The sequence below is a fragment of the Molossus molossus genome, unplaced genomic scaffold (assembly GCF_014108415.1).
Source record: "Molossus molossus isolate mMolMol1 unplaced genomic scaffold, mMolMol1.p scaffold_m16_p_26, whole genome shotgun sequence".
Lineage (NCBI taxonomy): Eukaryota > Metazoa > Chordata > Mammalia > Chiroptera > Molossidae > Molossus > Molossus molossus.
The window spans coordinates 4043532-4049531 of NW_023425362.1; positions in this window are offsets into that span (position 1 = coordinate 4043532).

Sequence of the window (6000 nt, forward strand, 5' to 3'; positions counted from 1 at the left end):
CCCTCCTGAACTCCCCCACCCCGCAGTGCCTCAACCACAGTCACCCCTCCTCCCCGTCCCTCCCCACAAAGGCTGTGTTCACACAGATCCCTCAAGATCCTACCACAGGGACCTCTCCGTGGTTCCCATGAAAACAGGCAAAGCCTCCAGCGCCCTGGGGCACCTCAGGCCAGGACCCCACCCACCTGGCTACTCGAACCAGCCTCCTCTGGCCTGGAGGAGTTGCCAAATTGGGGGCTTGGGGGAATCAGGAGTGGCCTCCCCAGGGCAGAGACCTGCAAAGCTGTGGCTACTCCCCCCCCCCCAGGTCTTTGGGATGATAAGAGCAAGTGGGTTCCCTAAGTCCCCATAGCTAGTGAAGAGTAACCTCACTGCGGGGAGCCCCCTGCCCGATTGGCACAGCTCTTTCAGATGCTTGATCTCAGGCCAGTCCCCCTGGAGGAGGGAGGACTTTCCCATTTCCCAGTTGAGGAAGCGGGCTCAGAGGGTGAAGCAACTTGCCCAATGTCATACGGTCAACAAATGACAGAGCGGGGCCTAACCCAGGCCTCCTGAGTACACGGCACAGACCCACCCGCTCGGCTTCTGGGATCCCCACAGGGTCCACCCACCCCCTGCCCCCATCATCAGACCGCAGCTGTGCCCTGGTCTCCCGCCCTGGCCTCTCCTGGAGCTACGCCCGTGCTGAGTAGGTCCTGGTGTCACCAGAGCCCAGCCCCATGTCTTCCCATAAATGCTATCCCCCCACCGCCCTGTGAATCCATGGGGGGCGAGGAGGGGCTGTCCTAGAATCTCAGCATGAGAAGGATGCTGAAAGCCCCTACCCCATGTTGTACAGAAGAGGGAGACAGACCCAGAGGCCCCTGGGTCCCCTATCCCAGAGTGTGTGCACCCTCGCTGGCGGAGACCAAGCACCTGCTCCCTGGGAAAGAGGCTCCCTCCCGTGGGGTGGGGGTGGGGCACAGCTGTTCAGGAGCCAGCTCGGTGGGACACACTGTGGGGCGACATTATTCCCACCCAGACAGAAACCTGCACTCAGCGTGAAGGAGGCAGTGGATGGGGTTGGCCAAGGCCCAGCTGAGCAGCGAAGGGGCGTCTCCTGCGGCCCCAGGAGCCAGGAGAGCCCATCCGGGTGTAAAGTCTTGAGAGCAGACCCTGTCCAGGTCAAATCACTAGCACTTCCTGAGCTCCTACTGTGCGCCAGGCGTCACCCTTGTCCCAGGGAGGCAGACATTGCAGATAGACTCTCAGCTCAAAATCGAGGGTGTGGACACCTTCGGCCCCCGGGCTGCCATCTCCCAGGCTGAGGCCCGCGTGACCTGACGGGTGCCCCTTCCTCGTGGTCACCCAGTCAAGCCCCTGGTGGCTTCTCACCCCGTTAGAAACACCTGTGGATTCTGCCTCCTCCACCTCCACTGTCACCTCTCTAGGCAGAGCTGCTGGTGTCTCTGGCCAGGAAGAGACACCTCCTCACCCCCCCTCCAGTAAGGGGGCCACACAGGACACCTCTCTTCCTCACGGTGGTCGGAGAGATCCTTGCTTGGCATCCTGGTGGGTTCCGGTTCCCACGGCCTGAGGATCAAGTCCAAAGCCTGGAGGGCTTGAAAGAGCCTCCCCCACCTGTGCCCTCGCCCCCCAGCATGTCTTTCCCGTCCCCTGACTACCTTTACCCTGGGTGAGACTCAGAGGTCGCCCTCTGGTCATTTGGTGGCTTTTTTGTCCTATGCCATACGCCGAACAGTGGTGACTTCGACACTCGGTGCCCCCCGCGCACCGGGCGCCCCTCACGCAGCAGGCACGCAGCAGTCTTTGGTTGAATGGCTGGAGCCACACCTGTCTCACAGGAGGGAGGGATTGGACCGCATTGGCACAAACACCAGAGAAAGGTGCCATCCTGGACGAACGGAGTTAGAGCACGGGTGCTGGCCCGGTGAGACGGGCCCGGTGAGGCCTTCCCAAGCTGGAGGCAGGCTCTGCGGAGGGGCTGGCTGTGTTCCTCAGCACACAGGGGGGAGGGCCCCTGGCTGCCCGCGGGCTGGACGGGCCAGCTGGTGGGGAGGAGGCTGGACTCTGGGAGGGGAGGGGTGGCCGGGAGGGCGTCATGGTGGAAGGAGGGCTGGGCTGCAGCAGGGGTCTGGGAGAGGTGGGCATGGCCCAGGGGTTTAACAGCCAGCTGGACCAGTGTTAAGGAAGCAGCTGTACCGGCCAGGCCCCGGGAGTCTGCACCCCACAGCCCAGGGCCAGGTGCCCTGGGACTCAGGTGAGGTGCTGGTGACAGGCAGAGACGGACAGCAGGTGGTGGTGGTGGGTCGACAGCCCAGGGAAGCAGCAGCCCCAGGGCCACAGAATCTGAGGCAGAGGCCAGGAGGGACCAAAGCCATCACAACCCCCCAGGGCAGGGGCATTGGGCGCCAAGGGCCAAGCCCAGCCCTCAGATGCGTTTTGCACAGCCTGTGGGGGAGACCCGAACCAGGAGTGCGTGCCTCCAAGGCTTTACAATGGAGGGATTGACACGGAAACCTCATTTCTGGCTTCCCAAGAAGCATCAGATGACCGGGCCTCCTGGGCCTGGGCCCCACGTGACAGCTGTCACTGCTGCCCCCGCAGCAGGCTCAGGGCTCCAGGTGCCCACAGGCCTGCCGCTCACTTCTGGGGTCTTCCGGGCCTGCTCAGGGGCAGGCGACTGAGCAACTGTATTGAGGGGTGGCCCTGGGCAGGGCCCATCTGTGCTTGAGAGTCAGGAAAGGGAAATGCTCTCTTTCAAAGGGGATGGGAGCCCTGGCCAGTTTGGCTCAGCGATTGAGCATCGGCCTGCAGACCAGGGTCCTGGGTTCAGTTCCCACTGGGGCATGTACCACAGGAAAAAAAAAAAATTAACCTAAAGGGGATGGGAGGAAAGGGGGACCCATTCACATGCCCCCAAAGTTTCCAGAGTGAGCTCCTGTCCTCCCCCAGGATCTACGTCCCCCTGGCCAGCAGGGTGTCAGCAGCTGGGACAGGACCCTGGTCAGCATGTTGGACCCCCGACCCTCAGGGCTTGCCCTTCTGATGGGAGAGGGAACCCTCCACTGGGTGGTCAGAACTTGGGTCCACCTGGCCCTGCTGTCAAGTCAGCTGACTGCTAGGGCCTCGGTTTGGGTTTGCCCATCTGTAAGATGGGTGAGGTTAGGGTTGGACCCCTGCCTTCTTCCCAATAGAGCCTCTGCCGTTGGCGGGGCAGGGAGCTGAGGACCCTCCAAGCCCTTCAAAGGCCACACGCACCCTGTAGATAGACGTGGCTGGAGACGGTGACCCTGGCGTCTGATTTGTGTGATATGACTGCACCGAGGGGCTGGCCCAGAGGTCCATCTTCACAAGCACAGCACGGGGATCTGCAGGACGGGCCTGGCTGCAGCTGGGAACCCGGGAACCGAGATCTTGGGGGGCCGGGCCTCCTGAGGATAGCTGCTGAGCATCGCAGGGGAGCTGCTACCTGGGCTGCACCCCCAGCCTAGCACAGCCTCCCACTCCCTTCTTCACAGACGGAAGCCTGAGGTCCGGGGACCCGGGGCGGCAGCGATCAGGGCCTCTCTGAGCCCAGGAGTAGGGACCTCAGGTACACCTGGCCGAGTTCACAGCTCCATGCCTCCAGCCTGGGTGTGAAGCAATGGGGCTAGTCTGTCCCAAAGGGGCTGGGTGAGAGGCAGGGCAGAGGGCGGCCACTTGAGTCACACTGCCTCTTCTAGTCCTCGTGGGGCTGCCAGGCAGGGGTTACAGATGGAGAAACTGAGGCCCAGGAAGCCAAGGTCAGAGTCAGCGTGGAAGCGGGAGCCAGGCCCGCTGAGCAGGAGAGAGACTGGCCACCTCTGTTACCTCGGCCGGCCATGACTTCAGCAGTGCCCACCACTGGGCACTGCCAGTTCTGAGGGGCACTTCTGCCCCCTGGTGGTGAGGCCTGGTGTCCCCTGAGCTGACGGGAAAGTCCTTCCCACTGGCTGGGGAGCCCTGGGTCAGAGGATACTCTCAGGAAGGCGCGTAGCGGTGTGCCAGGCACGGGCAGCCATCTCATCCCTTCTCTGGGAGGGACAGAGATGGTCACACACCTGCCCCGTGAGGGGGTGAGGTGGGAGGAGACGACGCACACAGTCGTGGGGGACACGCCAGCTCCCACGCTAACGGGGACCCAGCACAGAGCAGGCCCTGGATGAACAGCAGTCGCAGATTCTTTACTTGGATCAACATCGTGAACAGAGGCAACGCCGGCAGAATGCAGGGTGGGGGAGCTAGGCCACCACCACCGGGTGCCGTCCTCCAGCCTCCTGCCCGGCCCGCACACTGGAGTTGAACACCGAGAGGGCAGTCTTGCCATGGCGGCGTAGCTCAGTTGGTGAGAACATCGTCCCGATACACCAAGGTCGTGGGTTTGATCCCCAGTCACGGCACGTGCAAGAATCAACCAGTGAATGAATCAGTAAGTGGAACAACGGGTCCGTGTTTCCCTCCCTTCCTCTCTCCCTAATCAGCGAAGAAAAGCGACGGCTGTGCTGGGGCCCCGTGCGCTTCCTGGCCTGCATGCCCGGGGGGCACCCCGCGATCGTCCCCACCGTGCGGCAGGGAGACGGAGGCCACGGGGCAGCGGGGACAGGCCGGGCTTGACCTCCAGCTTTCTAGTCTCCCCAGGGCACCTTCTTGGCCAGCAGCCTCTTCTTAGAAGAATCCTTGGGCGGAAGGAGCACCCTGCGGATCTCACAACTCACCCTGAGGAGGGGAAGCCCAGGAGGGAGCCCGAGCGGCTGGGGGGCTTGGGGGGCCGCAGGAGGGCTTTCACCCACTCACCCACTCACCACCCTTCCCAGTGGGCCTGGGGGCAGGAAGCCCGAGGGTCCTAGCAGGGACTCAGATCCCACCCGGTAAGCATGACAGGGTGGTACAACTTGGCCTGCACTGTTGACTCTGTCGATAAAGCCCAAACTGCCCAGCGAGGGGCTGCTGTCGGGTCATCTGGACTCTGCCAAGTCCAGGGTGTCCACCCAGGGGGGCGTTTCACTCGCCGCCCCCTGCTTCGGCCGTGAAAGGTGGACTTGCTGAAGGAGGAGCCACTGCTGAGATTCTCTGGATGGATGGGTGGGGTCCCATCTCCCCACGAGGGTGAGAGGCAGCCCTCACTGCTACCTGCCCCAGCCGGCCTGCCCACACGTCCCCACCATACCCCTGCCAGCTGGGCAGCCTCCTCCCCCACCTCCGGTGGACGCTGAGGGCCCCGACTCTGATGTCACCTGCAGGTCCCGGGCTGCTGAGAGGCAGGGTGAGGCTGGGGTCCTCACCCCAGTCCCTGGCTCCCCCCTGGTGGGTTGTGGACTGAATTCAGGGACCACCTGGAGAAGGCTGGGCCTCCCCCACCTCCAGCCTGGTGGGTCCTGCTCCCCTGCCGCCCACCAGCCCCTGAGATCTCATGACTCCTCCGCCGCCACCCCTCCCCAGATGGGCCTCTGGCCGGGCCTCGCTGTGGCTGGAAGGCTCCTTGCTGTCAGCACTCACGGCCCCTCGTGACCTGCACCGCCCGCTCGCAGCCCCAGATGAGGCCCTCTGCCTGCAGGACGGCCCCAGCTTTGGCGTCCCAGACCCTCCGCAGTCTGGACACGGCCTCCAGGCCTTCTGTTTCTGCTCCAGCTCCCGGGCCCTCCAGGCCCCTCCCCACCCCACCCCCAGCCGGGAGACAAAGCCAAGGCTTGTTCTGCAGACTCGCGGCCTGCTCCCCACTTGGGCCTTCACCAGCCCTGCCCTCCGCCTGGCCGCTTCCGCCCTCCCCCCAGCTGGTCTCCGGTTCAGTGATCACAGCAGCAGCGGGGGCAGGACCGCGGCTGCGGAGCAGAGCCCACCGCCCAGGCGGGACCGTGGCTGCCGCTGGTCGGGGTTGACCGTTGTTTGACTGTCTAACTGTGCCTCAGTTTCTTCATCTGTAAAATGAGAATGTGGGGGAGGAAGAAACTTCACCCTTGAGGTTCTTTTATCTGGTCGAAT